Source organism: Pseudomyrmex gracilis, unplaced genomic scaffold (assembly GCF_002006095.1).
Source record: "Pseudomyrmex gracilis isolate BER0280 unplaced genomic scaffold, ASM200609v1 scaffold_803, whole genome shotgun sequence".
In the NCBI taxonomy this organism is placed as follows: Eukaryota; Metazoa; Arthropoda; class Insecta; order Hymenoptera; family Formicidae; genus Pseudomyrmex; species Pseudomyrmex gracilis.
The window spans coordinates 22,843-34,458 of NW_018021387.1; the positions used below are offsets into that span (position 1 = coordinate 22,843).

Here is an 11,616-nt window from a genome sequence, read left to right on the forward strand (position 1 = left end):
ATCGTACGGTGTCGAATAATTTGGTGTCGAATAAATCTGTGTCGAATCGAGCGGTGTCGAATCGTACTGTGGTCAATAGAGTACCACCCGGACGTAACAGTATTGAGATTACGTTACAATATTACACAATATACGATCCGACCAACACGATCATGGTTGGAACAGCCGTTCAAACATACAAATACTTGTTGCTCTCAATGTTACAGGAATGATACATTCTGCGCAATCGCGACAATGCAATAAAGTGTTTGCGTCAACACGGTAAATTTGCGCGTTATCAGCGTTATTCGGCGCGATTGAAATTGCTGCGGATCGCATATGTCACGTTTAACGGCAACGGGACATCTAATAACAACAGTCTCGAACATGTCGACGATTGGCACTTCGTCGTTTTGGTGCAAGGTGGTTATGGCCAGATACACAAGTGACGCGACACAATTACGTGCTTCTAGTGCGGCGAAACTTTTACGAGAGTTATGGAAAGTACGCACCTTTAGATCACTCACGCGACCTGGTCGTACGATTGTCTTATGTCATTGTGTGTTTGCGGTTTGCGACAACACGGTTGCAATTTTGCTAACAATATTGAATATATGTCTCGTTAAAACAATCGCTCTGTCGATCCAAGGGTACGTTGGAATACACAGTTGATAATTATGTACGCTATCGAAAAAACTTTGTTTCGTTCGCGAAACTGTGGATACAAGAGAACGCGTTGTTTGATGCGTTTGCCGATTGCTCAAACGTTGCGGCGATAAGAATTAAACGCGCTACCGAAACAACCAAACGCGTTACCGATAGGTACGACAACGGCAGCGGTCGCGACGCGTTGCGTTTAATACGTTCGACAAACGCAACGCACGACATCAACCGATTGAATACCGTGTGTAACCGTTCAACTTGTATTGGATCCGTGTTGCGCTCCGGCCACAGGCTGTCACCCCGAACAAAATTAGTTACCAAAAAAACTCGCGGTGCTCCCCGGGTGCAATAGAACGCGTTTGATGGCGCAGTTTGTGCGCGATTATTGCATCTTTAACGGCTCCTACCGTGCGGTTAACGGACGACACCGTGACTGTAAACGTTGCACGATTTTAGAGGCGTTGTTCTATCAGAACGACGCATACAACGTTAACTTGGACAATTTGGCTTGTTTATCGATCGACGTGGAACGTTCCGCCAATAATATAAAAAAGCTCGTCGCGTGGTAGGACTGCAATTAAAAACAAACGCGTAACGTCTTCGTTGCTGTCACATCCGTAGAAAACGCGCTTATGATATTTAATCACTGTCGCAATGGGTATATACGGGTTTGGAAATGGATCTCAGAAGCAAAATTTTACCAAAAGTGTCCATACTTGCACTACTTAAAATTTCGAACGATTAGTAGACGGAAATGTACGATTCTACAAAACATCTTTTGTACATTGCTTGTTTGGACGTTATTCCGCTCGTGGTGAGAGCTGTAAGAATGTGCTTGACCAAAGAGGATTTCATGTGCGCTCTGTTGCACCTAATAAACTTCAGCAACAAAATTCGATATCTCCAAAGGTACAAGCAGTTGGATCTGTGCTTCACGCTGGACAGCAGATCACACCGGGCAAAGCGACAAACGCAGAGGCATTCGTCGTATGTTGGAATATCGTTCGATCGTCGCGCGAATGAACACGATCACGTTCGACGCGTCTGCGAACAAATCAATCGGCGATTGCGGTATTTGCTCGCGCATCAAAACACCGTCTCCGTTGCGCATCAGCAAACTAGCACCGACCATATGTCGCATATTGATCGACGACTACGGTTCCCTCTCGTCGCGCGGGTCTACCTAGATAAAAGCGATTTGATAGCTCATTGCGGGCGATGTCGACAAGAAGTAGTTTCGAGTATTGATGTCGCGCGACAACGACGTTTTCATGTACTCGTTGGGGCTTGTTTGCAGATCGCCGTCGAACATTCTGATCTATCACAAACCGTCGAACAAATTGCTTTAATGCTGAAACTACCTGTTTGTTTGATACAATTCGATCTGTTGGATACTCGGTTTCTGGATCACGGCTTGCTTTGGCAACGACCACGTGCACGGAATACTCAATAAAACACTGGAAACGTGCTTCGACAATTTGATACGCGTGTACGAGCGTATCAGCACATGTTTGAATATTGTACCGACGATCTGTTGCGCAAGAACAAAAAAACGAAGTACTTGTGCGATATCAAACGCGGTGATCTGATGGCAAGTCTTAACTCCTGACGTAATAACTACTCGCATAGACGCGCACTACGTCACCGCGAAATTGAGCGAACACCACGGCTATAATGAACAAATTTTGATGTCGTTCATTGGCACAAATTACAATTGACGTAACAACGCACTGAACACAGTACGCACAACCGGTTCTTTTCTGGACACCGTCGACATGTAGCAAGACGCTCGAATTTAGGTAAAGCGTTAAATTTGGGTGGAGTTTGTTGTACGTCATGAAACTGTCTTTGACCTTTACCTCAAACAAAACGTCCAATTTGCTATCCACGTGCTAAGTGAACGTCGGTATGTCTACGCCAAAATTAAACAAACGTGTCGTCGTAAAATTGCATTTGTTTGCCAGTATCAAACTCGTATCTCACGCCATCGCAATACCGTCGCAATCGTGGTTGCATTGTCAGCAAACGTTCTACGGATGCAACGCGTTGATCAAAGACGACACTCGCACTATCGTCGAATTGTCCACTCGCGAATTGAAAGATGTATAACAAGCAGTTGAGTTCGCGTGTTCGATAGCAAATGGAACAAAACACCATTTCGCGCGTTGGCTCGTAAAAGCAATTGTGCACCGTATGATCCGGTACAACGGTCGGTTTCTGCTTGAGTAGTTTGTCGTTTGCGTCGCGGTGACGTTGATTTGAGTGGCTCACCACCGTGGTCGCGTTTGCGTGCGACAGACTGGACCTGAAAACTGGAATGCAAAAGTTGGCGCGCGCAATACATTCGTTGCCAACGGTGACGCCAACGCCCATTTTTTTGACGTAAATATAACGAAATATATTGTGAAGGAACAAAACAACACGGCTATCGCAAATTCGTTCTTTTAAAACAATATTACCGCGGCGATTAATAAACAAACAGCAGTTGCTTGTTGAAACAAAAGATTATGGAGGAACGTATAAAGTACGGCGTTTTATTTGCAATTCAAACGTTTCGCGGATATTTGTCCGCGCGATAACAATCGCGAGCTTGATCACCGGTATCTCTTGTTTCTCGTCTGTTGTTCAATTGTACGAACGTTTGCACAAGTTTCCGACGCACTGCTTGTGATTTCTGTGTGATGTAGAAACGTCGTCGAACCGAATATACGTCGCGAAACAATAGACGGTTTGGACATTCTTGATGTTTTTTCGAGCTGTTTGCGCGATTCGCTATTAGAGCACATCAAGTTGAACGCGGTACTCGATCAACCCACGATAACGACCGTTTATCAACGAGCTCAACAAATCGATCCAGCGATACCGCAAGTCCACCGCGTGGTGCAACAGGGCAGTCTGCTATTTCAAGTATTTGATGTCTCAACGGCGCAAGTTGCGATTAAAACGGCACAATCTAACGTTTCGACGCGGCGATCAACGTCAAATAATGGACGAAGTCGGTCGCCGTATCGTACAACGCAAACGACTTTGGTCAATTGTATCTGTGCGACGATCGCAACGCAAATTGATATGCTTAGTTCGCTCAACAATCGCTGCGCAAACAATACCCGTACCTTGTACGACAACGTTACCGTCGTTAATGCTTGCGTTGTCGAACTCATACACGATTTGGAACGTTCGAGCAAAACCGGTGCAACCATTGAATTCGACAACAAACGCGGGCGTTCACGATGCCGAGTAACGGTAACCACCAAAGACAACGTGTTTTATCAAGACGATTTGCTGCGATTTGTACGCGAGTTAAATCAACGCACGTTGGATTATATGTATTGTACGATGTCCGAATGAACAAGTCGATTCCACTTGCACGCGTGCTTCACGCGGTGCTTCAACGAAATAATTTTGCGTATACTGTTTGCATGCGCGCGAGCTAATGGTTTAATTNCAACTTGTCGCGTTGCATGCATTTCCAATCTCGTCAATCGAGAGTTGCAAATTCGATCGCTCCGTCACAAACATGTGGCGCGATAGATCCCAAAGCGCTTTATTTACGACACGAAGCGACAGAGTGCGACGTATCTTCAAATAACCAATTAAATTCGGTTAATATCGCAAAGGTGCAAAATTGCGAGGTTGCGGTGTTGCGTTCTGATGCTCAGAGTCACGATACAACAAGACCGTTTACGCCTGCTGAACGTTTGTTCTCCCTTTCTTCCTTTCTGTTTTAAGGACGAAGTAATTGGATTTTACGAGTGCGTGTACGTGTATACGACCGGTACCTGTTGATAATCAAATAACAATCGATAACTGTCAGTCCAATCATCAATTTCCGACCANAATTCTCATTTTTCTTCTTGGTACAGCCCAGTCGGCTGACCAAAAAAGGAGAACGTACGTTCAGCAAGTGTAAACGGTTTTATCGGACCGTAATCTNGCGCACTCGGACGTAACAGTAGAAAATAAAGGTAGAAAAAATGAAAAAAAGAAAAATATCTTNGTTTTACGCATATGCAGAGCAGGATCATACTTATCCGTTATAATCTACAATGATTTGGCGTGAAGAATCGATTTCCAAAACGCTGACAAATTCCGCTTAAACAAGACAGTTAATAGTCGGCTTAAGAGCTTTTTCGAACTGTGCTTCAAGTTGCAAATTACCGTTCTTCACGAGACTTCAATGTTTGACGCAAATCGGTTGATAAATCGGAAATGAGATCAAAAGCAAAGACTCTGTATCCGCGAGCATAAGCATTTCTGCTTATACCATTGCATTTGTTTAGAAAATAAATACCCGTTCCTAAAAAAAGAGTATGAAAAGCCTCGATGAAGAGAGGAGAATTCTTTGAAAGAGAAGGTTGTAACGGTCTAGTAGAAACTTGCGTTCTATCGACGTAAAGCGAAAAGAACATTATATTGAAATTGTTTTAATATAACGGATTACCTTTAATATTGTTAGTAAACGCCTTATTTGCGACAAAAGGATTATTACCCGCTTTTGCAGTTGACCGAGTATGACGTTGTCAATTAATTCTTCTAACACTCCTCTGTGAATCGTAAATGATTTAACTTTAAATCTCGTAAGAAGAAACTATGCAGTAGTTGTTCACAGCATTTTAGCGTGAGCTAATAAAACTCCAGCGCTTACTTTTACGTTTCTCATGATCAAGGTAGCGTCTACAATATGAACGTTTGTCTGTAGAGTAAGTTCCATGAGACAGAAAGAATCCTTCGAGCGAATTTTAGTCGCATTTCCACGCCGTTAATCAAGAATTTATCCTGATTGAAAACGTCGCAATGTAGATGTCTTATGAGATTTACAGCACAGATAGAAGATATAATAAGAGAGATATAAAAGACATATAATTATCAAAAAAATAATAAGAGATAATTAAATAAAAAGATAAGAGACAGAAAGAGAGATATTTTTCTTAGGTCTTTTATATGAATTTTTATATCTCTCATCTCTCTATAAGAGAGATCCCTTATTATTTTTATTTCTTGCCCATTCACAATTTATATGAATTAAATAACTAATTCGATAACAGGTCAACAACCTCTTTACACTAATATAATAAATAACCTTGAATTATTACTACTAACCTCAAAAATTACTGTGCCCAATACACTTTACTATAATTTATTACTAAGAAGACCTTACAAAAGTTTAATTTTTGATAAACTTGTAAATTACAAATTCAACTTATTTTCTAATATCATTATTTTATCATTATTAATTTTTATATCCTTAATAACAACGATATTATCCAGCGTAATCTAAATTTGATTTATTAAAGAACTTAAGAATCTTATATTCATCAGGTACATACTTATAATACTCAAAGAAAAAAAAATTATTTTGTGATTTATCTTTTAGTCCAAGTTGTAGCATCCTTAATTATATTGTTTGTCATAAGTATCAACCCAGTAATTTTACATTCAAGACATTCAATATTAACATTATCTCTATTTTTGAAAGGTAGAATCTCCACTTTCTTTTTATGATTAACTTTTTTAAGCAAATTTATAAACTGGCAGGCAATGGCACTTTTACTAACTTTACAAAAATTGCATCCACTTATTAGTTATTATCATACAGAAATTACAAGACCAATCTGTATATTCTTAAGAATAACAATATATTTTTTATATATTTTTAAAAAATACACTAATTGTTTCTCCTGTTTCTAAACGTAACATTAAAAAAATGAAAATCTTAATTAGAGATTTCTACATTAATAAAACAAGATAAATTATTATATAGAGTCTAATTTATTTTAATTACAGCTATACTGCTTGTATTATCACTACCTGTGCTAGCTGGTGCAATCACCATGATCTCATCAGATGAATAATTAAGTACCTCATTTTTTGACTTCTCAGGAAAAGTACACTTAATCCTTTACCAACACTTATTCTAATATATTAGAATAAGTGTATTTGTTTTTCTTATATATTTCTAAAGTTGTTACCTTTCGGAGCCTTTAGATTCTTCACTTTACTTATTCTAATTTTTTGTACAACTAGAAGTTTATATTTTAATCTTACTAGGAGTTGGAATAATTTGTTATATTATTATAAGTAAAAAAAGTAAAAAAGAAACATTCCGATTCTTAGGAATACTTTATGCAATAAAAGCAATTAGATTTCTAGGATTCATTGTATGAATTCATCATATATTTTCACTAGGAACAGATGTTGAGGAGTTTATTTCACCTCAGCAACAATGATCATTGCTGTTCCTACAGAAATTAAAATCTTTAGATAAATTACTACCTAATTACTACCTAATTACTACCTAATTATTACCTGCACGAAAATAAAATATATTAGGAAGATATTTGAGATTTCTCATATACGAGATGCAAGTATAGCATCCTATATGAATATTAGAACTGTTATTACAAGTCAAATTTTACGTGTAAAAATTTACAATTGAACATGTATATATGTATATATGTACACGTATATTTTTCGCAAAACACCTAGCGAACGGCTCTCATGACCGAATATATATTTATTATTAGTTTGGAAACTTTGAAGCCTTAAAAGAGTTTTTAATTGTTTAAAATAAATAGAACTTCCACTCTCTTATGATCTTTGAGATTTGTAATTATATTTACTATAAGATAATTAACTGGTTTTATACTATTAAATTCATCAATTGATATTACATGATACATACTACGTTGTAACCCGTTTCCATTATGTCCTATCTATAAGAGCTGTATTCTCAATTATTTCAGGATTCATTCACTGATTTTTTCTTATTACTGGTTACGCTCTCAATAATTTTTGATTAAATATTTAAGTTTTAACAATATTTACTGTTGTCAACATAACCATTTTTTTTTACCATTTCTTAGGACTTAGAGCTATATCTCGCCGATACAAAGATTACCCTGACACATTTATTTCATGAATTATTATTTCATCAAAGAAGTTTACGTATTTCAATTATAAGAGTAAGTTTACTTGCTTTTAGTAGGTGAGAACTTTTAGCATCCAAACAAAAAATTATTTTTATATTCTACCAAAATTTATTTATTAAATGAATACCATCCTATTTTCCTATGTTTCATAGTTCCAATAAAATTCCTTCAACAAGTTAATTTAATATGGCAGAAAAAGTGTTATTGTGTTAAATACCATATATGAATTCTAAATTTTTATTAAAAAGTAATACATGAATCATAGGCCTTCAAAATTCTACTACCTTTATCTACGATATAATAATCTTTTTTCACGACCTTACAATAATAGTTTTAGATGGTAGTACAAAATTAATGTTTTGAATTATATTATCATTCTGATACAATAATCTTACTAATCAATTTTTCCTAGAAAGAAACTGTATTGAAATCTTATGGACTATTGTTCGTACGATTACAATTTTTATTGTTATTTCATCCATTAAAATTCTGTATTATACAGATGAAATATTAATAAACGACATAAACAGGAACGCCCTAAGTCAGCAATGATACTGATCATACGAATATTGTGATATTATAAATCTAGAATTTGAATCGTTTATATCAAACGAAAACAATTTTTCTTCCAGCCTCTTAGATGTTGACAACCTTTGCGTTATTTCTTTTGAATACCCAATTCAAAGATTAACTACATGTAAAGATGTAATTTACTCATACACTTTTCCATCTCTAAAAATCAAAATAAATTCTACCTTAGGCCGACTAAATCAAACAACAATCTGAATAAATGGACCTGGATTATTTTGTAGACAATGGTTAGAAATCTGCAGCATTACCCATAAATTTATATCTATTGTTGTCGAATCAACAAAAATTAAAAATTTTAAAAAATAAGGTTTATCAAACTCATAATTAGGTTAGCCCATGTAGTAAATTTAATTCAATGAATAACTAAAAACGTAAGTTTTCATTTTTTAAATCAACCTATAGTAAAATAAAGATTACTTTTAATGTAAGAATTAGTTCATAAAAATATTAAATTGTCACTTTTAAAATATTTAATTTACTATTCTTATATACCACAGATAGGACGTTTACTTCGAATATCTTTATTATGCTTAAACATAGTTTTATTATACTTATTAATTTCATCAATTTATTTCTCTATTACAAGTAGCCCACCAACAGGAAAAACTTTTTTTTCAAATCCAATTATAAATGATCTTATTTATACTACACTAGCATACTTCATATTTATTCTCAATGCCCATAAAATTTAATCAAATTTATATTTATACTAACAAATTTATTTAGAGTATCCGACCTTTTAACATCTAACTCATTTTCATTAAACTGAATACGAATACTAATTTCTATTTCAATACTTCGAATACCATTTTGATTAATTCCATCACGAATATATATATAGTAATTAACTGAATCCTTGTTTTTATCATTAAGGAACTCAAAGTTCTTATCCAATATTTTTTCTCTAACATCATACTTTTACATGCTACATTTATTTATTTTATTAAATAATTTTATATTTTTATTTCCTTACAATTTTACAGCCTTAAAACACTTATCCTTAATGTTATCTTTATATCTAAGGTACTTCTTTTAAGCTTATTTTCATTCATTTCTATTTCCAGCCATAGACAGTGGCCAATTATGACTTCCATTGAAAATTAAAGCATGTAATCCTTACGACATCTTCTTCTTAAACACAATTGTTTTATTGTCCTCAAGAAATTTAATTTCATGGACACACTATTCAATTATGAATAGAAATTTCACAGAAAGAAAATTAAGCCTAGTAATTACAATTTTATTAGGAATATATTTTACCTGCTTTCAAGCTACAGAATTCTATGAATTATTTTTCATTATTTTTGACTGAATTTACGTATCCACATATTTTCTGTAACCACGAGTTTCTATGGTCTACATGTCCTTAATAGAATCTTATTTCTAATGGTATGCTACAATCGACTTAATATAAACCACTTTTTTTTTCTACATCACTTTAGATTTGAAGCAAGAGCTTGATACTGACATTTCGTAGATGTTGTTTGATTAGAGTCTGACTACCTGGCATCTTAAATGTCATTTTGAAGGTAATTTCATCCGTTACTACCAACAGCAAACTTTTGCGTTGCTTTTTAACATTGACTACTTTACTATTTTGACATCAATGCTATACTGCGGTATCTGTCATAGTCACGAGTGAATAAGGTTCAATTAAGAGTCAAAATATTTTGTATTTGTATGTAATGCATGAGTAGCAAATTGTTTATTTTATTATATTAATATATTTTTATTGGCTCGATGTGATCTTATTTATTTGCTTATTTGTATTTACATTGTGAGCGTTGCGGGTTTTAGTATTTTTTTGTTGTATGATTATTTTATTTAGTTGAATTTACTGATAAAAATAGGAATTAACCTTATATAGTATAATTAAAATTACATTTAACTTCCAATTAGATAATTTAGTTCTTCAGAGTAATATAAGTAGTAAATGCTTACTATAATTACTATAGTAATAATTATATTAGCTATTCCCATAGCCCTAATAACGATAATTTTACTATTAACACAAAATCCCAATCACGGAAAGAAAAATTCCCTTTTGAATGTGGTTTTGATTACCCATTTATTAGTCGTATCCTTTGAAGAAGACAATTTTTCTTAATTGATTTGGTATTTCTAGTATTTGATGTAGAAATTACACTATTATTACCGTTAGTTCTATTAGTAAATTACTATAAAACCTCTCTAATACTATTATAATCATAACATTCTTTATTACAATTTAACTTTTAGGCCTTTTCTTTGAGTACCTTGAACAAAATATCGAATAAAAAATTTAACAAGTAAATCAAATATTAGTTAAATTTTAACTTTTAAACTTAATAAATAAACAAGTCTATAGAGCCGTTTCGCAGGATGTCTTGCGGAAAATATGTCTTATATGTGTGTGCACATATAAGTAAATTCACGTTTTTTACGTGTTTTTTCGAATTGAAATTTCAATTCATAAATTCATATAGGATGCTAGTTTTGCATCTCATATATGATAGACCCCGAATACCCCTCCTAATTGATTTAAAATATTGCAAAAAAAACTCCTCAGCCAAGAATCGAACCTGGAATCTCCGGCTTTCCGGGCCGTCGCTTTTGCTGTTAGGCCACCGAGGCACTTTGAGTTTGTCTCGCAATATTTCGTACATCTATTAAGATTTTGTCTGATACTGTATAAACGCTTATTTCGACAGCGTAGATTTCTAAATCAATATTAAATATGAGTATCGTCCTCTGGGTCATGAAGTTTATTAAACTTAATAAATAAACAAATATTGCGAGACAACTCCAAGTGCCTCGGTGGCCTAACAGGGAAGGCGACGGCTCGGAAAGCCGAAGATTCCAGGTTCGATTCCTGGCTGAGGAGTTTTTTTTGCAATATTTTAAATCAATTAGGGGGGGTATTTGGGGTTTATCATATATGAGATGCAAAACTAACATCTTATATGAATTTATGAATTGAAATTTCAATTCGAAAAAACACGTGAAAAACGTGAATTTACTTATATGTGTACACACATATAAGACATATTTTCCGCAAGACATCCTGCGAAACGGCTCTATAGACTTGTTTATTTATTAGGTTTAATAAACTTCATGAGCCAGAGGACGATACTCATATTTAATATTGATTTACTTTTTAAATTGCAATAAAACATTGAAAATTAACCATTTTTGTACCTTCACATAAAAAAATTTTTATACACTTAATTTTGACCTAAGAAAAAATTAGCAAATAATCTGAAGTAATTTAATGTTAATATATCATTTGAATTATTTTTTCTTGTTACTAAACCTTTTTGTCCAAGTTACTTTACACAATTAAATTGAGATAAGTAAAATCAAATTTCTAACTTAAGAACTATAGATTTAAATCTATTTATCTCTTATTTTATAAAACTTATATAGTTAAAAGTAAACGTTATATTTTCAATATAGAAGTATTAATATAATTAAA

At 34.4% G+C, this 11,616-nt stretch overlaps 1 pseudogene; it reads left to right on the forward strand.

Moving 5' to 3' along the window:
• Positions 1-7,751, forward strand: part of LOC109861509 — a 16,284-nt pseudogene extending 8,533 nt beyond the window's left edge.
• Positions 7,752-11,616: the final 3,865 nt, after the last annotated feature.